The sequence below is a fragment of the Nomia melanderi genome, chromosome 3, assembly GCF_051020985.1.
Source record: "Nomia melanderi isolate GNS246 chromosome 3, iyNomMela1, whole genome shotgun sequence".
NCBI lineage: Eukaryota > Metazoa > Arthropoda > Insecta > Hymenoptera > Halictidae > Nomia > Nomia melanderi.
Window position 1 is genome coordinate 3,454,024 of NC_135001.1, and position 24,217 is coordinate 3,478,240.

Below are 24,217 nucleotides of genomic sequence, written 5' to 3' on the forward strand. Positions count from 1 at the left end.
GACTTCCAGTTTCAATTTCGTGGACGAGAAGTCGGGGAAGCTTCGAATTATATTGTTTACTCCTCTCGTTTCACACGATTCGTGATTTTTCCGCGGACGGACGTTGAATTCGTGAAAAGTGGTACACTCGTTACGTGTTGTTTCCGTTGATCCTGTGTCAATCGCTTTCGCGCAGAATTAGTGGCGGAGGCTAGGGGCAGCGGAAATGAACGCGAAAGATGCGCCGGTTCCATTGACCGTTTCAATTTGCGTGAAATGATTACTTGAAACGGATTGTCGAGGGGATACGGCATCGCAATAAATCCTGATATCCGGTTGGAAATTACAAAGGACGAATGGGCCGGGTTCGACAACAATCCCGTCGAATTCCGTGGCGCGAAAGTGTATGTAATTTTATCTGTCCGAGTTTTAAATGTAATTCATTTAAAATGGAATCGAATTCTGCCAACCGAAAATTGCGATTGTTCAGTCATTACTATTCGCGTTTGAAATATCCACTTTATTTGCAAAGTATCACGGAACGTGATGCAAGGGGTCGCGTTTGTTTAAAAATGCGGAATGAAAGCGTCGCGAATGATTACAGTTGCAATGCATATATCAACCTGGCTCGCGAAACTGTCGAGTCCGTCCACGGCCGAGGTAACATTTTTTGGTCAAATATTTTCCCTGGGTACGGAGTGCTTGTAATCTTAGCCGTGCCTCTAGCAATTATTAAAACGTCGGTTACCAGGGGGAAAAAAACGACGACAGCTCGACGAACGGTAGAGCGTTTATGGGATGGAAATTTTGAGCTGAGATATGGTGATTTCATTTGGGACTCGTACATTGAAACGCAGACTTACCTGCGCGTACCATTGAGATTAGTTGCTAACAGCTACCTTTGTGTGTATGTGAGTGTACATTATATTCATAGTGGGGAAGTTCATTAAACATTAGGGAGGTAGTTTCTAGTAGGTGGTAGGTACAAGATGATTAATTCTGCACTAGATAGCTGGTTCTTAATACTGAAGATCTGAGACCTAGTTTTAAGTGGTTGATGAGAATTAGATAATTATTCTGTGGCGCCAATTATGTGGATATTACTTTAATTACTATGCCATGTATAAAGTTTCGTTTGGTTACAGAAATGATTGAGCACGTGTAGTTTTATTCTACGAATATCATACTTTTCGTACAAATAATTCACGTATGATTTGTGTTTAAGAGGAATTCATTATAGAGTTTCTATCGTTTAAAATATATAGTCCGATGCTCAGTGAAACCAAATTTCGATTTGTACGTTTACTGAATTTCTATTTTCCTCGGTATAAATTTTCCTCGCCTCTTTTCGCGCGCTGCATATTACATCTCGGATAGTCGTATTTAGCAAATTTACTGCGACCGATAAGTAATAATTTACGAATAATTTGCGAAGGTATACACAGATATATATTAACATTTTGCCCATAAGCTAATTAGCGAGCGTAGGATTAAAAAGGGCATTAATGTGATAACGTTTTGTTGCATTTGTATAATTTATAGCGCGTACAAACGCGAACGATACAAACGAACGGTAAGTATTTGCAGGTAGTATTCATTTCCGGATCATGCATACCAAAGTGACTATAAAATGACGCCTCATTATTTATTCGAACACATTCCCGAATCAATGAAATTAATATTTCCATCTAAAAACATTTTCCAGTTACAAAATTCTGATATTTTCAAACCTATCAACGAACTATCATGCTCCATACATTACAAACTTTATAAACGTAACAACGTTTAGGTACACAAATCATTCAAAACCTTACTTTATACATTTCAATTATCACAAGAAAAACATTATTTAACTTACACGATTTTGTAAGAATCAATTCAAACCAATAATTTCCCTCTACCAATCGCGCCAGTTAAACCCATACACGTCATTTCGGTCGAGAAACACCGTTCACGAGTAAGATCTCATTCTCATACCATCGATCACGTTAAGTCCACAGAAGAAGCACTCGTGGACTTCGTTCCGTAACGACTCAAAATCCTCCGTGGTAGCCAAAACGCGTCGCGATCCGATTGCCGCAATGGATTTATTAAACAAGCGCGAGAAGGAAGAAACCGGTGATCATCGCGCTGCTAAAGTCAATCGCGCAGAGTTTTAATGTTTGATCTTCCGCAATGAAGCCCAACCTTTCGAGTATCGCGCTCGCGTTAGATTTATCGCTATTCACCGTAAAATGGTTCCGCGTTTACACGGGCGGGCCGATCGATGAACGATCGATGAACGATCGATCAACGGCCGCGTCGCGACGCCGGCTGTCATTGTCCCATTCCGTTTTCGACGCGACGGAGAGGACGTCCGCCGAGTTTAAGAAACTTAGCCACCCGCTGACGGATATTCCGTTCAATTATTAAAATAAAGTCCGTTCCCGCTCCTTCAGGAATCCCCGGCGACGACGCCGGCGAAAACGGGGCTTGATATTTGCGAGAATGTCATTCAAGCGAAGCCGAGGGGCGAATTGCTCGATCCTGTTAAAAAAGTTCCCGAGCTCGGAGCGCGGTAAGCGGCATTTCCTACGGCGAAAAAAAGAGCGGATGGTTTCCATTCTGCAGCATAATTTAACAGACGTTCGGTAATTGACGCGAGGGAAGCTGGAGAAGAGAGGTCGTTGCAATGACACGAGTGGCAGTTTGTTTAGTTTCGTTGCGAATATAACGAAGGGTGTTACACTTTATATAAATATATATCAAATATATATTCTTGTTAACTCCTCGTTATAATATAACGAGTGTGACCCGTGGTGAGAATATTTAGATCAGTTTAATGAAAATCAATGACATTTCTGGCATATACACAGGGAGAAAAGATATTTTCCTGTTCTCAGTGTGTTTACTCTCGAAGTTTGAGCTCGCATATAGAAAATTTCGTTGTGTGCTCGCGAAGTATTGGTAGGGTAAAAGGCAAGCGATCAAAAACGAATGTTCGAAATTCCAAAGTTCCTGTTCCATATGTAGAGACCCTCGTTTCGGTGGTACCATGACCAAAACCATTACATACCAGCGAAAGGAACAAGGATCCTGCGATTCGCTGAAAAATAACGACGAATGCGGATATCGAGAGATTCTCCGGCGATTCTTGTTTCACGTTTTCTGGAAATGCCGGGAATCCCGTTCGGTCTTTTATAGGTATCATTTTGACAAATCGCTGGCCGGTTATCCGACGCCCGACATGAAAGGATTGCGATTCGTCATCTTGCCCCAGTTTTCATTTGCCGCGTTTGCTATGCGCGACGCGATGGATTTACTTCACGGTCGCGCATGGATTGTAAAACCGGTCCCACGTAGCTACTCGCGAGCAGTTCGCTACACGTGTTCGCCGCGAGTGCGGACAGTTTTGTGAACAGCGAGCAGACAATTCATCAGCGAACAGCAAACAGTGTTCGCTCGGGAGGCGGCGCATCAGTGGATCTGTTCGCGGGCTCGAAACGCGCCCCGACGTGTCTATAATATTGAATATAGAACGATCAAGCCAATAACTGCTTGTGACCAACTAGCGAGCTCTAAGCGTGAATCCGAAATTATTTCTCTCGCCGAGCTGTTCCTCAGGAGTTCATGTAGGGAACCTTTTCAACCTGCACATCGATTTTAATGAAACTTATGTGAGACACAGTTCTCGAGAAAATATTTGTCACGTATTTTTTCTTATCGGTTAACATCCACTTTGAACGGTTGAAAACACCCCTTAAAGTTGAACTTAGAAAGTATACTCTTTACAATATGTCTGCAGCTAGAGGATACAGTAGAAAAGAAACTTTTTTTAAATTGCCTCGAAATGAACAATTTAAATTTCATTTCTATCCTGGTATTAGAGATATAAAAATATATTTTCAACCCTCAACTTTAAGAGGGGTTTTCACCTCTTCAAAGTCGATGTTGGCTGATAAGAAATACGTATCAATTTTCTTGAGAACTATGTCTCACACAAGTTTCATCAAAATCGGCGTGTAAGCGTTGAAAATGTTCCCTTGCGAGCAATACGAACGAATCACCAACTACTTGTGGCCAAGTAACGATCTTCATTTTGAATGATACTATCTCCCTCAGCGAGTTTCCGAGCAGTTCACGTAGCTGCTTGTACGTAGCTTTTGAACAATTCTCTTCAATCTGAAGTAGGCATAATATTGAACACTGAACGAGCAAGTCACCAACTACTTGTGACCAACTGATGATCTTTATTGCGAATGCGATACTATTTCCCCAGCGAACAGTTCCCGAGTTCAAGTAAGTTGTTCGCGAGTGGTTCCACAATTTTCTTGTATCTGGACAAGACCTAAAGTTACGAGAAATTTGAACAAGGAGGAAAAGGGACCGTGGTTTCATATGCTTGCTAAAAGAATTAAGAAAGTCATCGTGCCGTGAATTTACATCCTGCGCGCGAGTAGAGGGGGCAGTTTTTTCTCTCAAATTTCAAGCGAGAACGATCGCGAGAAACGGAGATCATTATTCACACTCCGCCTCGCTTTTCCCTCGTATTCAACGTTTTTATGTTTTACAACGGTCCCGGTATTTCTCGCTGAGCTACCAGAACTCTCGCGGCGTCCCTCGTTCCGCGAGGAAACGTTTAAACTGGAGTTAAGGTGTCTGATGAGAACACGCAGCGGTATTAAGACGTATTTGCCGGGACTTTTCCTGCTTATTCAACCCCTTTCGAAACGGAGAATCTTCAAACAATCTGATAAGAGATCTATCTCGGAAAGAATCGCGCGTCTTCTCTCCCGGAAATATCAAGCGTTCTCATTAACGTTCGCGCGGTCAGCGGGAAAAAGGCTCACGCGAGTAAACGGCGTTGACTTTCTTCGGTTAATACGTTTACTTCGCAGCATTAATAACTTAATCCAATCAGTCTTAACAATTGAATCTCAATTTTCTGTTCCTGTTTCTATTCATTTTCTTCATTTGCTGTTCCTATTTCTATTCGTTTTTTCAATTTCCTGTTCACAGAATTGAATTTTCCTTTTTAACATTTTTAAAGAAGGAATTGCGAATTATCGAACAAATCTGCAAATTCCGCCATTGCGTGCGTATCAATTAATCAAGAATTCATATCATGTTGCGTGTGTTATTACAGAATGGTAGTGCATTTATTCATTTTGATCGTTTTGCATGTATGCGCGAACGGTATTCATTAAACACGGAAACTGTTTTTCGAGATCCTCTCTGATGCTGTAAAATCGATGTTTCAGTTTCACATGAAGAGGTTCGGCTGTTGACTGAAATTTTTGTCCTGGTACTAAATGATTATAATGGATTGCCTGTCGTGTTCAGGTGATCAAAGAATTTCGAATTCTTTCTATACGTAAAGCATCCATTAACGTTATAAATTTTCCCAAAAAACTCGGAAAGCCCATGAATTATTTCTTGTATTTCTTTTTGTATATAATTGAATTTGCTTTTAATCCACGTTCCCAATTACTTTATTACAGTATTATTCGTTTTTCAATGTACCCGTATCATTAATTTCATAATCCTTTCGCGCAGAATACTTGTTGTAAAATTCGTTCGTTGATAGCGGCATATTTGAAATAAATGTTATTAATAACGTTGAATATGTTAACGGTGCATAATTAAATGAATCCGAAAGCGATGTAGACTAGTTGAATTTTCATTAGCTCATACCGAGTAAGTAATATTATTAATTATCTATAAAAGTGTCAATATAATTTGAAATTTTGAGAATTCTGTTCCAGCAACGCCGACAACTAAACGCATTATTTTATAATATTCGCGTGTATTCAATATTGAACCTGCGTTATTAGTAATGATATATTGTTTGTATATTAGTTCCATAGGATTGATTTACAGATAATCTCGCTAATTTGTATGAGAAATGCGTAACATTAAATATTCTCACGAAGTAACCAACATATCCATTACTCTTCAGGAATAAAACATACTGATTGATAAATACCTATCACAGTAATTCATCTAATTTAACGTTAACTGTAATCTGTTCACATATAAAACACTTAAGCTTGTATTAAACTGAATTGTAAAACATTCATTCAACATGTATAATCACCTATAATCCGAGATTACCTAAGAATACAGATTTACGACACCTAAAATCATCTTCCATGAGTTATGCGATGATTACGTACCTACCGTTCCTCCGGTTGGCTACGTTTTCCGGGAAACCATCCGTACAAATATAAAATCAAATTTAGACCACCGAGCGACCAGTGACCTGCGAAAGACGATCGAAACGAAGTGGCACTAAACAAGACTGAACTCGATGTACCGCCGACCGCAAATTGCGACGTTGGAAATTCGCCTTGAGCGCGGGAGGACGTTACAACGCGAAAGGAAACCGTGCCCGTGAATACATTCCCCGAAGCGTCTATCCGATGTTCCGGTGACGGCCTCGAAATAATAATATCGCCGGATCCCGCTAGTGGGTGAATTAGATCGGTCATGCGAAACGCCGGAGAACCACTGGGGTTCCCGTGGTGGCTGCTCGAATGCGCAAATGATTGGTGAGATCGAGGCAGCGAGTAGGCGCCTGGCGTCTTTACCGTCGGTTGGTCGGTTCGTTGCTCCGACAATAGCCCCGGTGAGCTCCGCGAGCCTGAACAGTGAACTTTCACCCCTCTCGAAGATGGTATAGCTACCTGCTCCGTACACGGTGTTTCTGAAATTGTGTTATAACCGTGAATGGAATAAATTGATCTACTTGAAAAATCACGTTTTTTCGTTGAGTCATCGCGTTGTTTCGTTGAATCGTTGCGTTGTTTGCGTATCAGCTCGTTGTTTCGTTGAATCATTGCGTTGTTCTGTGTCATCGCGTTATTCCCTTGAGCCTTTCGTTAAGTTATCGCATCGTTTCGTTACGTCATCGCGTTGCTTCTTTGAACCGTTGCGGTGCATCGTTATTATCGTCACCATCTAGTCAATTGCATTTCAAAACATTTTCTTTATCGACGCACTTGGAATCTTCTTTGTTATGTTTGTTTGCTTTGATCACTGGTCTTTACCATGATCAGTACGAGGTTTGAGGGGATCTGGAGAATTGTACACGTTCACGTTGTCACAATCTCTACCTTATTAGGTGGCAAGTATTGCAGATAACGCCAGTATTATGTTCTTGTGAGGTAAACCGTATATACACCGGCGAGATCCTCATAGTTATGTATTCACCTCGGCGTACAATCTTTCTAACAGCGCATCGCGCACGCTCCGGGGTGCGTACAATCCCAGCTGATTTTACGGATTTGTCGGTTCATGTTTTATTCAACCGTGCGTAGAGATAAACAAACTTCGCGCGGTGTACCGTTTCAACTTCTCAACATTTAGGTGAGCAACAAAAGGTTTCTACGAGATGATTGAATTAAATAAGAACATGCCATGGTAAGGTTTATTTTTTCTACGATGTTTATTGCTGCCAGTTTTGTTTGTTGCAAGTATATACACGGTGTTTCGATAATTAAGTTCATGTTTCATTCAAATGTTTGCGAAACGAACAGACTCTGGCATATTGTTTGAACTTTGGAGGTTCTGTATAACCCACGGTTTACTTAGAAGTAAAGGAATAGTGGATTAACATACTGAAATCGTGATATATGTAATTGTATTACTGTACGTACCACATTTTTATTAAAAAAAAAATCGGTAATAGTAGATAAATAATAATTTTGAAGAGTAGAGTTTACGAGTTAAGATTTAAGATTTCAAGTTGATTTCCTTGGAGTTTTGGAAATATGAAGTTTACAAAATTTTGATACTGGGGCAACATCTGTTGGTTCGTTTGTCGCATCTACTTTTAATCCGTACATAAATTTTTATGAAGTCCCGAGAGTTTTCTTCATCTTCAGGCTAATCTAATCCAACTGGTCGATTAGGAAAGTTTCATGGTAAGCGACACTCCTGCACGGTACCAAATTTCTTCTTGAAACACTGTATTAAGAGGACTTACGAAAATAATTGATTCCGCGAGTATACGGAACACGAATAACCTGCTAATTATTACAGAGGAAATGTCACAATTTCATCTGCTATTCAGTACAATTTAATAAAACATTTGTTAGAATTACATTATTTTAAAGAGTATGCAACACTTTAAACTCACTGTATCTTACACCTTACATTGTAAAAATAAATAATGTGTACTAGATTATCTCTTCAAAGGGGTTAGCAAAAATTGAACAGAGGGACAAGCGAATATAAAACAGTTGAGAGTTCACCGTGATAGACTACCCACCCCATAAACCTAAATCATCGGCAGTTCAGTCTCTGAGCCACAGTCTGCAGGTAAAAGCGAACAAATCTGTTAAACAGATGTCTGAAGGCGTGAAGTTTACTTGCAGATGGTTGGGATCATTTCATCTGACGATGGAATGCATTATACTTCCAAGATAAAGTAATGGCGTCGGCGCGTGCCCTGCTCGTTCTATTCTTGGCCGCCATCTTTCTAGTCCATAGACCTCACCGTTCTGCTCTTCTCTTGTACCAAGGGAACCAGTAAAAATTGTCACATTTTTCAAGCCAGACTCCGTCGAGTCAATTGTTCCAGCGACCTTAACTCGGCATTCCAATGAATACACTCGGCGAACACTTACATCTCTCGATAAAATGAAAACACATTTTGCACGGCGGCATACATAAACATCCCGCGAAGTGGAGCCCTCGAGCATCAGAAACCGCGCGATTGCTAATCAATGCGATACTTCAATCAAGCTGATTTCCATGATCGATGTAGCCATTCGATATTTGGTGCTCGAGCGGCCTCGAATAATAAATACGTCGTTCGACCAATAAGAGCGCGACATCAAAGCAGCGGATAGACTTAATTTAAATATCGATAGCATCCGTTCGATTATAACCGTACGAGTAGCCACTTGGGGGTAATTAAAATCGTCGATTGTTTCCGAGGAGCATTGTGAACCGTTCACCACGGGGACGGCTGATGCGCCGACGTCCAAGCTAATAAATTCCCGTCTCGAGACGTCCGCGGGCATTGTTCCTCTCTAAATATCAAAATCCAATATTGGCGAGCTGCCTTCGCGTGCACACGCGTCCGTTTTTCCGTTTGAACGGGAGACACGCTCCTCTCTGGCTGGAAGGCTGATAACGAAAATTCATTTGCGGTGTAACGGGAAAAAACGGGAACCGGCGACGGGCGGCCGCAAACGGGCGTAAGAATCGCGGCAAGGCGGGACGCTTTGTGACCGCGTCGCATCCGTAATGCCGATAACTGCAGTTTTCGCCTATCCGACCGCGTATCGAACGCGCGTCCCTTCTTTTAAATAAAACCGAAACCTTCGGCTCGGTTAAAAACTTCCGGCTCGATAGCAGAAATGAATACGTTTCGGCCAGGACCCGAGCGGACGAGACCTTTTTATCGGAAGCGGCGGCCATTGTTGCGCTGCGAAACAGATATTACACGGCACGGGACGTGACGTGACAAGCCGTGACTCTTTCCCCCTTTTGTTCCGCCATGGTTAACATGTGCAACGATCGTCATTGCGCAACTACAGCCGTTAACGAGGTATCGACATTCGGAATGCGAAAATGCGATTGGCGAGCCGTTTCCGAGATGATCGGGCTCTCCTTTCGTCGATGCAGGCGATTTTCTTTAGACAGTACGGCATTTGAGGTTTGAAGGAACCGTGCGAATGGAAATTGTACTTTTCTAATTCTTATAAATGTATAGGGAAGCGTAGAAAGTAAATTTTCAGGATTCTTTACGTGAAACGATTATTCGACGTTCAATATCGTATTATGCACGTTTATCGAGATGTACCTGAGAAACGAGCAGTGTTTTATTCAGGTAACAGTTCGTCATTATAATTAATCCTTTTCTCACGCTCGATGCGAGTCGTAGACTTTCGAAAACACGCCGAGTCTCATTTCGGGCACAAAGGAGCATCGTAAACGATGATTATTCCATACAGACATCGCATGAAACGTCCGCGAGCGTCAACTCCCGTCGTAAGGCGGGTCTCAATTTTTAAATTGCGGAACAGACACAATAGTGAGGCACATAAACGCCGTGCTGCTCGTAACTCACTTTTCCCTCCACTTCTCTCCATTCCCCTTCAAGAATTACATTTCGTGCGTAGGTATCGGAGTTGGTTGGAAGAACAACGGGGCCAATCCACCAGAAAGAAACGGAGCAACGGTGTGCCGTACCGCGAGGGAGAAAGACGAATGATAATAAAAGGGTGGAGCTGGACCGCGGTGAAAGGAGACGGAAAAGAAGAAAGAGAAGAATAAGAAAGAGAATGAGAGCGATGGAGAGAGACAGAGCTCGGAACGAGGAAATAGCAGTCCGTAATTTTCGAAGAAGGAAGACTGGTCAAAGGGTTCCCTACCTGTGTTTTCCGTAGCTACGAAAAGCTCGGTGATAGGACCGTGAATCGACCGAGTTGGACTTGATGATACACGACTCGCTGCGACAGACTTTCAGCGTTCCTACTCCTCTTCCTTTGCGAGCTGAATCGAGAGCAGAATTCGAAGATCGTCCCGAATTTCGTCCTTCTTTCTTCTACCTTCTGTCCTCCCACATCGCAGGCTCCTTTGTCTTCTCGACGCGCCAGCAACGATGATACGTCTCTCGTTGCCAGTTGTCCAAATATATTTGGAGGACGATTCGCTAAATCGACCGCCTCGAATTATAAACCGGTCCCTGCCCTTTCCTTTTACAGCGAAACACTTGGACGTAGGGGACGGACGAGTAGAGTTTTCGTGGATTCTTTTAATCGACCTATGTGCTACTCTTCCGTTCATATATTAAAGATAACTTTCCCAATTCTTTGCACTGGAAAGCTTTCCATTAGAAATATTCAACATTTTCTATACGCCATGTATTAAAACTACTTTAACAATGCTTCACGTGTAAGTTAAGAGAGAACTATTTCATTTCAGTATTCCGCGTTATACGAGGTTCCGTATTAAACAATGAAACTTTCGAATTCTGTATCGAATCAAGTGGCGACCGAGTGGATATAGAAACAATCGTTTCGAACATTTCATAATGTAATCACGGTCCTTTCATTTTTCGATATATCCAATAAACCTGGTTTGGAAATCAGTTAAAGCTGAACGTTCATCCCAGTCATGAACCATAATATCCCGCGTAACTGCAATTACCGATATTTCAGATTTCGCTGCGCGTGCAGGCCAAACAAAAACCAATCGAACCCACAAGCCGCTTCTAACTCGAATCGAACCGAACCGCGCGGATTCCGACCGCGAGGCCCGTTCCGCTGATCACGGGCACATTCATCCGGAATTCACTTTCGCCGCGCTGAAACCGTGCCGATTCTTCCCAGATAATTACATAATATTACTCGAGAAACGTTCGCCGGTTGAAAGCAATTCCGATGCCAATTTAACACCGTTTAACGCGAATTAATCTCTTCATATACATATATTTGTTCAACGTCTGCCTTCCGCCGGGAGTTCCGAGGGCGCGACGGGGGCGCGGAGCGCTGGCTGGAAGGTTTATGACGGTCGTCGTGATTAAATACGACTTCAACTCCTGCTCGGTGCCTTCCGCTCCGCTCCGTTCGGTCACTTTCGACTTCGAATACATTAGGAACTTGGCGTCGCTCTGGTATAGACGGGTAATGGCTCGGTACATCGTTTTCAACTGCTTCTATGAGCCCGGGGTACGGTCTCGCGAAAGGAAGCGTTTCCCAGGTCGACTGCTAGGGAGATTGATGGCACCGTAGCAGCGACGCGCGAGGGGTAGCTGTTGGAAAGACAATCCGCGGGCGGGGAAGAAACGGGACAGAAAATGGGATGCCGGGTTCAGAGGGAACGAGAAACGGGGCTCGATCACGTCGCCGATGAAGCGGCGAACCGACGTCGCGTTGTTCCCATTGATCGAATTTACGGGACCGTGGCGCGCACACACGGCTGGCTCCTCCGTCTTCCTCTCTTCCCTTCGGCCGTCATACCCGCGGGGATTTGGCACTTTGACGAGTTCGCATCGAACGTAACGTCTGTCCCTCTCCTTTTCCTTCCGCGGCTCCGCAAATACGGATACACCGAATTCGCCGGTGCCGGGCGAACCGACGCGACTCGGCGCGACGGACGGATGGATGGACGGTTTCCACGGGTGGTATATGGAATAATTTTCAACACCGACGCCGAAACATACCCGCATTTACCAATAAAGTAAATAGCACCGGCGCCGTGAATAAAAATCACGATGGGGAGGAGGCATAACGCCGGGGTGTCGCGAGAAATCGATAAAATAGGATTCATGCGGCCGGAGTGGCGAGGAATTAAAATACGGAAGTTTGCTCGGTTCCCGCGGAATGCCGGAGTTTCTGTGGCTGATTTTCGTTTCCGTGGATATGTGGTTGTTTCTGATTTCGCACCGTGGGTATGGAATCATGGTGGTTGATTGGAACTCTTACGCTTTTATTTCGAAAATACTTCTGAGGGATCGAGACAGATTCAATTAGCTTTTCTTTGAATGTTTAATTAGAGGGAAACTTTGTTATTAACAGGTTGCTCTCGGGAGGCGATCAATGTTTCGATACAGCGAAATCATTATATTCAGTATTCAATATCGTATTTCGTATAAGGTAATTACGCACGGAATATTCAAATAAACTGGTTCTGCCTATTGATCCGTATATGATTTCTATCTACCAGGAACGAATGAATTAAACAGTATTTGATTTGAAAATAATGAACATAGGGGACAAAATTTCGAACGCGAAGAGTTAACCTTATTCCACCCGAACTGCATTTTCAGTTCGCTGAAATTCGTCCGATGATGAAAATATCTATATTCCGGCCGGCGAGGAGTTAAAAAGAATGGCTCCTACATGTGTCCCGGCACGAGGTTCACCTCTTCCCCTCTTTTTCATCCGAGCCCCACCTTCCTTACCGAATGAATTCAGTACGACCGAATTCCTGGAGCCACGTGGCGGGGTTAGCAGCCCGCAGCACGGGGCTGGAAATCGTTTCGCATTGTCTACAAGTTGGTTCCCCCCCCATCCCCCCTTCTTTTATCGTTATCCGCCCGTGGCACCGAAACGTTGCCCGTTCTCTAACCTCGAAAAGGGCGACCCGGATTTCCATCGGTGCCGACCGGCGCTCTAATTGCAACGATCCTCTCGGTGGACCGGATGACAGACCAACGGGGAAAACCTACTTGTGACTAGACAAACGTCGAAACCCCACCATGCCCTCCTCCTCAGCTTCCATCCTGTTCACAACGAAAGTAATTTCGTATCGCGCACACGGGGAAATTTGTCTCGCTTCCTAGTGACTTCTTTCGACGCCATTCAACCCTTTCGTGGTTTAATTTTTTGTTTTCACGGTGGTAATTATTTATGGCACGGTTTGGACCAGCGCGTTTTCACCGATGAGGTTTCGCGAGGAATTTTGGAATGGAATGTGGGAAATAGATATTTTGTTTGATCATAAATTACTGATGGTGTTAACGCATCTTCTGAAGGTTGTTATTAAAGTGTTTATTGGAAATTGATGATCAGCTAAGGATTTTTTAAGGATACTATTGATAGCAATGGTAACTGAGATTTTGATTGAGCAGATTGTATTCAGTAACAAATGTTAGTCGAGGAAAGAAAATTATTGGGACTTTTTTAAACATGAAATTGTAAGTGGTTTAAGAGCTTGTTAATAGATATATAGTAGGTAAAGTTTTAACGTAATGGATTTTGTGTGAAACAGGGTATGATGCAGGAATAATTAACTGATACATTAATCTTTTCAAGCCCTGAATTTTTCAATTAAACAGAGTATCTTTTATTCTATTATTTCGTTAAGAGTAAAAATCTAAAAAGTATCTAATGAAGCTTTTAATTTTGTATTCGAATATTATTATATTATTGTATGGATATCAGAGTTTTCTGATTTCTGTAATATCTCTGATATGTTTGATTTCATCAGTAATCAGTAGTATCAGCCGGATTTCCGTGGCACACCTGGATAGTGTTTCGAGTTGTTGAGGATTGAAACACGAGAACAGTATACAACAATAATTCTCCATTTCAGCTGATATCCCATAAGTATCCAGATTTGTTACGGTGAATTCGGTGGATCGATATAATAATTAAGCTGCTATCTAATCAGCAAATTTGTGTTAAGCATATTTATATAAATTAATCAAATGGATTGAAGTAAAGTGAGTCGTTGAAATATCATAATGGTAGATTTTTAAACATGAAAATGTATACGATACACAGTTCCAGAAATTCGTATTTAATATTGTTAATAATAAATTTTTGATAACTGCAAAATATAAGCAAATGCCCTCAGAAAATTTATATCGAGGACGGGAACATTTTTAATGCAGGCTCGAACCGTTTTTACATTTCCGTCCTATATTACAAGCTGACAAACTAAAGATTAAAACTTTGTTAGTACTAAAAACGTTGAAAATTGCTCGGCTTTTCATTTTCCTCGCGCCGCAGTTACATTCTCCATTAAACTTTGTGAAACGCGGCGACGAATTGGAAGTCGTAAAATCGTTTCTGCAATAGGAAGGCTATCAAAACCTTTCATTTTGTCGAAATTGCTAATGAAATCTGTGCAAATTTACGAATGCTTAAATGAATATTAAATGTATTCCTTTGACGATCAAACGGTATGAGTAATTAAGTGTATTTTCAAACCCTGCCGAACGAAACAGAATTCACGGAAAAATGGGGAGAAATTTTTATAATCACGACTAACATCAAAGCTGTTTACACTCTCCCAATTAGACATATGAAAATCATACGATTTTCCCTACAAAATAACACAATGTATCCTCGTTAAAAAATTGTTTAAAAAATTCTTTGTACCTGTACAAGCACCGATTCATCGTGATACACATAAATGGATAAGGGAAAACGAAGTATTTTCCCTCGTAATTTTCATAGAAACAAAATGATCTCGAAGCGACTAAAAAGAATCTCGAAGCGGACTACTTAAGCGGCAATTTTCGATCGTGTCGCGTTATTTTTACTATGTTTCTGTCTTGTCAAAGTAAACAGCTTCTTCCTCGAGACGCTTTTCGCCGTTATTATACGGCTTTCAAATGCAAGCCGGCAAACTTTCGTTTTAAATTCCTCATGAATTCCACGCAATATCGTTTGGTGGATTTTAAAACGTTTGCTCGCTCCACTTCCGAGTTGCCGGGGCGAAATGAAAATTTTAATGGGGGCTGTTTATAAAATTACGTAAACCGTTCGATAGTTACAGAGTATTTCGGTGGCGCGTCGTTCCCTGTGCGACCCGATGTTGACTCACCTCTACAGATACGGACCCGTTTTTATATAAACGGGAATATCCAGCTTTTCTGACGCGACATCAGCGTACCCGCCGAACTTTTTCAATGATCCGTTCGGTGACCCAGATCCACCGGCTCGGATTCGTGACAAAAATTATAAGGAGCGCCGCGGCCGGCTGCACGCAACCACCGCACGCGTTGCTTTTCGTTACATACAGTCAATAAATCCCGGGAATCGATTCCGCGTCTGTTCCGAATATTCCGCACGTGCAAACAAACATGATCGTCTGTATACAAAGTGAGTCGCTTAAGATTGTATCCCGCAGTATTCTCTTCATGGATATAATATCTATTTTCATTCCTCGTCGTATGTCTTGTCAAACTTGTGGTGAAGATTCCAAGTATTCAATTTTATTTCAGTACAAATTAAATATTAATTTCGCCTTGTTATTAATCCTTTCCAGTACGATTTAATCATGAAAAATTGCGCATGATGGAAGCATTACATTAGAGAAAACAATGTGTTTCATTTTATGATTCACACATTTTTTTAATTAAAAGGATATTAATTAAAAGTAATCTGGCAAGGTACTACTAACTATTAAGCCGATATATTCTCAATTAGGAACTGTACAAATTTTGAACACGTAAAATCATGTTACCTGTAATTTCACAAAACGTAATGTCACGAAAAACTAATGACGAGCTATACTTGTCATTTTACTGTAAGAAGTTAATTGATATTTCTTTCTTTTCTATTTGTGATATATCATTAAGGACAAAGTGGTACTAGCACAATTGGAAGGAGAATCAAAGAATAAAGAGTTGCAGAAGTAAATATCGCGTAGAGTAGAATTTTTCTTCGTCACTCGATAATCAATCTCAGTGGAAGGTAAAACTTCAATGAACGTTGTTTGAATATTTTTATAATTAAAATTGTTTGTACCTCTGGAACCGTTTGAGCAGGTTGAAAAAGATTGAAGGGGTACTAGAATACGTAGGTACTATTCTTTTGAGGAAAGACATCAAAGTGATTTCAACGTTTCAATAGAATTCCTGTTCTTTAATTGAATCCCATGGTGGGGAGTCCGTAATTCCTGTCGACACGACGTTTTATCGCGTGCATCTTCAAACTTGAAAGTACAAATCCTATATCGTAGACAATACCGAGGATATACCTTTCCTATAAAATAAATTAAAGGAATGAATTTAAATTCAAAGTTACCTTAAATTAGAATAAAAACATGTTCCCAGTTTCTCTAGTAATCAACTTCAAAAACCCTGAAAAAGAATTTCGCAGGGAAAGATTAAAATTAAAAATAAAATTTATAGGAAATTGGAAAATGCGAATCTCTACAGAATGCGCACAATACAAGAGAATATATAAAATACCCAAAGTATAGTAAAGCATCTTCTAAAGAAAGTAACTGTTTCCTGTAATCTTATTTTTATTCCCAAATACATTCTGAAAAATTCGAATTCGCATAAAGATCCGCAGCCTACTGATCATACTAATCATAATTACTCTCTTCCCAAAGGGGTGGCGTGCATGAATCTCCATTCGTCTCGGAAATAACATAATCAGAGTAAATACGCGGATCAGCAGATCTATAAACTGGAATACCAGAGGCGGTGATTCGACAAGAATCCGCAGCGACGTTCCTCAAGGAAAGCCTACAGACGTCTTATATTTAATTTGGTCTTATCGTGCTGCAAAAGAGGAGCCGCTGGTACCGTTGAGGCTGCCGCACCGTTTCGTTGCTTGGGATTACATGGATAATTGGGGTCTCCATCAAGCCATTCTTCCCTGAAGTCTCGCCCTTTCGACTCGACAGCGCTAACTGTGGATTTTTCGCTTCGCGGCGGAGTGTTGGTGAACTCGTCGCCAGCCCCTTTGACCCGGGTTAAGTTGGGAAGGTAATTCATCTGTCTCTCCGCCGCGGCTCCCCGGCCCAGGAGCGCGGAAACGCTGAAAGAATGGAGGACGGTCAAGTGGATACGGTCTTCCCCCGGCAAAGGTCAAGTGTCCCGAAACTTTTTAACGGGAAGGTATCGAGTGTGCCCCGGGGTATCGCGTCCGTTCGAGTGTTATTCACATTAGCGCCGCCAATAAAATCGGCAGGCAAAGTACACACCGGCCGATACATCAAACTCGCGCGCCCGACGACCGGTTACACGGTGTACGAAGCTTTGTTTTGTAACGCCAAACGTGTTTGACGTTACAAATAATCTAGTGCCGGTTGATCGTGGTTTACGAGTTATAGTTATGCAATAAATTCCGAAGTGTTAATTCCGGCGGCACTCGGTAATCCGTTACGTATTGAGATGCGCCGATTTTTGGTTTCGCCGGGTGAATATATTGGAATTAATCTGTCCTATGGTACTTCGACCTGATTTATTATATTTCGCTTGATTATACCGCATTACAGAGATTTATTCTTCGCGTGGTGTGAAAGACAATATTATTTCAGATCTTGTTGACGGAATAGTAAAACATACGCGAATGAAACTTATTTGTAATGTTGAAACTATATGAATAACACAATATCAATTGAATTCGACACGTGCATTTTCCTATACCATTAGAATGTCTCGACAGCAACTTTCGTTTTTCTCATTCTCATCCCTCGAACACCCCCGATCTATAAATAATTAACCAGCGACTCAAAGCGACCAGCAATGGACTTAATATCGAGCAAACAATCGAAAGGCAAAGGGACGGATCGCTTGCGAGTCGGGTGAAAATTCACGGTCCTTCATTACAACTTCCCGGCGCTGAGGAGCGGCCGGGACAAAGACGATTACCCCATTCGGACAAAGACAACCAGAAATCTTCTCTGTTGCCGGGCGACGCTCTTCGGAAGTCCCGCAAGTAAAGCGTCCGAAATTCATCGTATTCAGAGGGACTCCGGCTGCTTTACCGCGCGCCGTAACAGCGGGACTTCTTTCCCCATTGATTCGTCAAGGATTAAGAAAGTTGATCGAGCCTGCTCCCCTCGCAGAATCCTCTGTCTGCCAGCGACGAAAGAGTCGGAAGTTAATTCGCCGATGGATGCCTTCGAAACGGTTATATAGCTAATAGCGGGCGGGGGGAAGCGGAAGTCGAAGGGACTCCGCGAAAATGGAAGGTCGATGAAGTACAACGGCCACGGCAGAAGGGTGGCGAGGATCAAGTATTATAGGTCGGTATGCAAACGACGCCTATACCCATTCGACTTTACGACCGATCGTAAATACCGGCGCGGAACCTCGTCCCACAGCGATCTCCCTCCCCCCGTTCGCCGGTTTGATGGAAAATTCTTCGCGAAATAAGCGGAGGCGTTCCCCCGGACTAACATTGCTCAATCGTCGAAATCGCGCTCGCGATGGCGCGGGTATCGTTGATCCGCGGGCTACGCGATCGAGCTCTGACGAACTATTGTCCGCGAGGTGGAACGCAGACGCGGTCGAATTGCGCGCGAGATCCCGGGCGGATCGGATTTTGCTTCGCGGAAATCTAATTCAGCGGCCGAACTTCCTTGTCCAAGGAATCAAGACCGGAAACGTGTTGCGGACCGGGATGGAACTCTGGCGGTCGGGGTTCGTTCGACTGCCGCGGAATTACCGTGGCTCGGTCCTGAGATTGGCCCCGGCTGGCTGCCGGCCGCTGAAAGACGGAAAAATGAGGATCGGCCTTCGCGCGAAGGCGGAGTTATCGAATATCAGAAGTTTCGAAATTCCGCGTTGCCAGGAAAGTTCACTCGAAAACATAACTTATAAGTAAGTTCGGCTCGGTTTGGTAGGAAACGTTGAGCGACGCGGAGGGGGCTGAGAAAGAGAGAGAGAGAGAGAGAGAGGGAGAGAGGGAGAGAGTCATCGGGATACAGGGGTTGGGTCAGTGGAATAAGGGTGAAAAAGCAGAAGGGCGACGGAAGTCGGTATGGAATGAGAGGATGAGGAGAGACTGTTGGAGATGTTTGGTGGTAGGGGGAAGAGGTCGGGATCATTCGTCTCCGCGAGACGGAAGTTAGGCCGGTTCGGAGACAAAGTTTGGTCGGAGTCCAAGTCGCTAAAAGGAAGAAAATTTCGGAAAATACGGGAAGGAGGCCGCGGCGCTTGCGTGTACCCGGCTCGAGCCATTGAAGAAATTTAACGGGAACACTGCGTGGCGCGAGCGAATCCGCCAACTCGCGAAACACTTTTAAACTAACTAACGGTCCGCGTCTGCTGCCCTGGAACGTCCGCAGGAAGAAGACGCCTCTATGAGAGACAGCGGCGTTGGTTCTGGTCCACGGGCAAGATGGACTCCCGCCGTAGTGCCGGGCGCCGTCGCGGGTAGGTATGCTTTTTCGACGACTGGGACGACATGTTACAAAGACGCCGGCCCGGCTGGTCATCTGTTCCGTCTGAAGCGTGTCCGCGCGTAATAAACGAGGGGACATTCGATCGGCGGCGTTCGCCGGCTTTGTTCCGTGCAGGCTATCCCAATTAAGTGGAACGTGTAAATTACTTCAGTTTCCGTTGAAGCTGAGTGTGAACGGCTGAGGCGTTTAAACGGTGTTTACGCAGGTGAATTTCTCGCGTAAATACAGGTGACGATGATAGAGAGGATCGTCTTAAAGATATTTTAACTGTTATATGAAGGACGTCAAGTTTCTTTTGATTCGTTTTTTCATTGAATAGATTTGATCGAGTGACGTTTTGAAAGCTCAAACAGGAGTGTAACAATAGTAATATTACTGAAAGGCAAAAATATTCGATCTCTCGATTCGTTTGATTGTAACTAGGAATGCAGTACCAGAATTATTTTTATGAATAATTTAATTGTTTTCGGTATGTAGCGACGTCCTAACTCGATCAATGCCAGGTCACCGACAATACAAGCAATTGATAATAGGGGATGCAATGAATTCCATCGATATTCTACGTACAATGCATCCAGCTGCGCACAGTAGTACTATTTTCTCTTATTCGGTTTTCTATCTTTTTTTCTTCACATCTACGTGAGTTAATCTGTCGATCGAAACTTTCTAATCCTTTTTTTTTTACCGCGCTCATTTGGCGTTCGTAACTTCGAATAATAAAGGAGATCCGTGAGCAGTTTTCTGTTGAAAATTCGCGGGGACTTCTACTTTTTTACGATAACGGGACAGGGAAGCGGTTCCTTAACTTTATCGGATCACGGCCTCTTCTCGCGCCTTTACACGTACTACGGAGGAGAACTTTGAAATTGCAGAATTATCCCTGTGTACGGATTCATCTTTAGGGAATCGACTTTGGAACTGAAAGTCGAAACCCTCGTCCCAGAGCTTAGGCAAATGTTCCGGCTCCGGTTAAATAATCCCGCCGCTTACGGTGAAATTTTCTGGAAAATTTCTTCCGCCGCGCGGTGAAGACTTCCGCGACGCTCGTTGACGATCTTTGGGTCAATGTCTAGCCACCTCTAACGCGGTTTAAATTAAAGCTATGAATCGAGTCGTTATGTGTAATAAGGATGTAAGTGCAAAGAACTGTTCGCGAGGAAGTAACGCTCGAAGAACAGAAACTTTCCTCTTTCAACGTGTCAACAGTGTACTCTATGTAATGTTTATAATTAAACAAGTACATACTTTAGTTTTAATGTTACATTAACACGTTAAATTCCATGTCAGTCACCGCTGACTGACGCTTCTGAATTACTTGAAAACAATCGTACCATGCAAAATAATCGATGTCGAATCAAAATGTTTAATAACTTAATTAAGTTGATGATAGTGTAATTCAAAGATTGTAACACCAAATAGTGAATAATTGTTGCTACTTTTCTTTGCCAAAAAGGATAACTGTACAGAAAAATGGTTAAGATTTTCGTGGCCCTTGACGTGGTAAAAAACTTCCTAACTGCAGCTATTTCACACTAATTCATCTCCCGATATCAATATTTTTATCAAATTATCATGTTACCACTTCACGGCGATAGCTCATGAATCTACCAGACCCACAGCTCGATAAAAATAACAATTTTCACTCTAGATTTACGGACATTTATTCTATACTTTATTCTGTTGTTCCTAGAGAACTACGTGTTCGTTTATATTGTAGTGATTTCGTCGCTACCACGTCTTCGATAGAATATCTACCGTTACAGGACAATTGTATTGTAAGGGCCTGTACGAACACGTTCAGCGCACATAGCAACCGTCCGTACAAGCCCGGGTATTTCCAGTGTAGCCCACGCGCTGAAAACACTTTGTCCTGCCGAATTTTCCGATTGCTTTGTCCATCCGCAGTCCTCTGTCTTGGACAAGGTATATAACTCCGGTAAGACAGAGGAACGACACAGTAGACAAACAGCATTCGGCATACGACAGTAGACATTCAACATTCGGTAAACGACATTCGACATTCGACATTCGACATTCAACATTCAACATTCAACTCTAACGCTCTAACACTGAACCGTTGACGCTCTACACCGAACAACTCTATCATGCAACCGCGCTTTGTAAAACAATAATAAATAACAGTTCAATACTTCCGCGAACATAAACGTGTGTGTGTAGATTGTGTTTCATTAATTCGGCATCACCTACACTCCACCTCCACAATATAAATCGCGAAAATTGTAGCTTCAAGACCAGAGTATTGCAATGCGTATTCGCATAATTGCACGAATCAAGATCGACTTAAACTATTACTAAATAATGTTTAAAAAATTCGATATCCGTCAAATTGACGGGTTCCGTAAACCTATTAATAACAACAATAAAGATACAATTTTTTATGCTCATACCATTAACAGAACTGTTACTTCGTCTATCATCCTCTGCCCTATATACCAAAGAAAAATCGAATCCTCAATCCATGCAACATCGGTTACAAATAAGTAACACTGGCAGAGACTAAGTAGCTCACCAAAAATTTCTACCTTTAATTGCCAACCCTTTCATTCAATCACACTATGTGTACCGTGCACCAGGTCCATTCGAATGAAACGAGCGCGATAGCAGCAACGCAAACCAAAAGGACCAGATACGGCCGGACACACGCGGAAACCCGGGTGCTCGTTGCGGGCAACAGAGCCGAAACCGTCCAATGTTTTTGCCGTGCAGTCATAAATTGAATACTAATTGACACATGCGATCGGGCCCTCGTTGTATTTCACCCGTTCAACTTTCGTCGCGGCGACCGTTGTTTAAACACCGGCACATATGTACCGAAGATATAAATTAGCGGATAAATACGTACGACAGCCGGTTAATGCGAACTAGGCATCCCCTACCCTCATTTCGGTCGACCCCCCCCCCCCCCCCCTCACCGCCCTGGGAGCCGCCACCTTTGCCATCTGAATCAATACCTACTTGTTTACTGGACCATTGCCAGCGGGATTTCATCGAAGCCGACGATCCTCCCATCCTAATTAATTCCATCTTTTGTTATGGTTGTTTCGCAACTCCGATGGTTACTCACGGATCCGGGGAAAACCTATTGGGTTACCATACTTGAGCCTCCTCTGGCACGGACATCGACTAATTATCCCAAGTCCGCCTTCTATATATATATATATATACACACTACCTATCGATGTGTTCCGGCATCGTCTCCCCTCGGAACTCCGCTTACCGGCTTTTTTTCACCCTCTGTTTCTCCCTCTTTCTCTCACAGTTCAACCCCTTCCCTGACAGCCTTCCACCATTCCCCTTTCCCCTTTTGTGCTTTATCGAGGCGGGTGGAAACGATAATCGGGAAGGGTCCGAGGGAATCGGTTGGCAAGTTGTTCCGCGAACTTCGGATCTCTGCGAGTCGACCACGCTGGAACGTCGATCGTTGTTTTATGGTATTTCGTCGATTACGGTAATTAGGGCACCGGGGATGAGAACCGAGTGTCGTCTTCTACCGTTAATGATGCGGTTTGCTTCGGTATCTTTGCCAGTTTTTCGGAGGTGTTTGGAACAAGTTTTTCATGGGAAATGGAGGTTTTAACGATGGTTTCATTGATATTTATGCAGTTGTTACGAGGAATTAAGTATGTTTCGAAGTAAGGATGTGGAAAGTAACGAATATAGAGTGTGCGAAGCGTTAATGCGGATAGATCAATTGCGTTTGGAAAGTTTTGTTGGAGGAATTAAATTTTCACGGCGAATTCAACGCGCCTCTTCATTTCCTAGAGGTCGAATGTGATTAATTGCGTGAGAATTTGTGCCTATATACGTATCCTTTTCCACGGAATGGTTAATTTCCATGTAACGAGCGGTCAAATAATTTCAAGTGATATTGTGTTTGAAACATCTTCGAGTGGCATCATTTGTTAACAAGCATGAAACGGGTTCAGTGGATTTTTATTTTGATACTTGTTAACAATTCACAATGAATTTTGTCAGAGGGTGTTTTATGGATCAGCGCGAGTCTGCTAGCGAACCTCTCCAGTTCTCCCTATTGTGCATTGGATTAACAGGATTGAATTTACTCCAATTGAATCCGAAATACGGTATCCTTCATATGGTTGAAGCATTTCAAATGTATTTATAACTGGAAAATTTATCTTCCATTTTTTCCAGGGCAAAAGTAGACGTGAACGGTGTTTTCGAAATTTTTCATAGAATATTTTTATAACGACAAAAATGAAAGTTTCGTGATGCTGCATTAATATTCGCGCGCGAGCCGCTCGCTAATAATAGAGGATTTGGTGCAATTTTACGTTCCTAATTAATCTTCGGGTGTCAATATAAATGGCAGGGAAATAATTCTTTGGAAAAACAGAAATCGGAAACGTACGATGAATGTCGATACGTTATATCATTTTTCAAAAAAGCAGTTCAAATATTCGCGCAACGTTATTTGCGTTGGACAATGTTCCGCTCTGTAAATTTAATTACCAAATTTCATTTCGCGTGTATTTTTTCCTGTAATAATACAAACGTTACTTCCATATTGACAGATTTCTCGTTTAATATCCTTGACAATGGTCTCCCAGTTTATTTTGTTTCACCGGCGGAAAATTGTCAAGTATTAGACCCGGAGAAATATCTC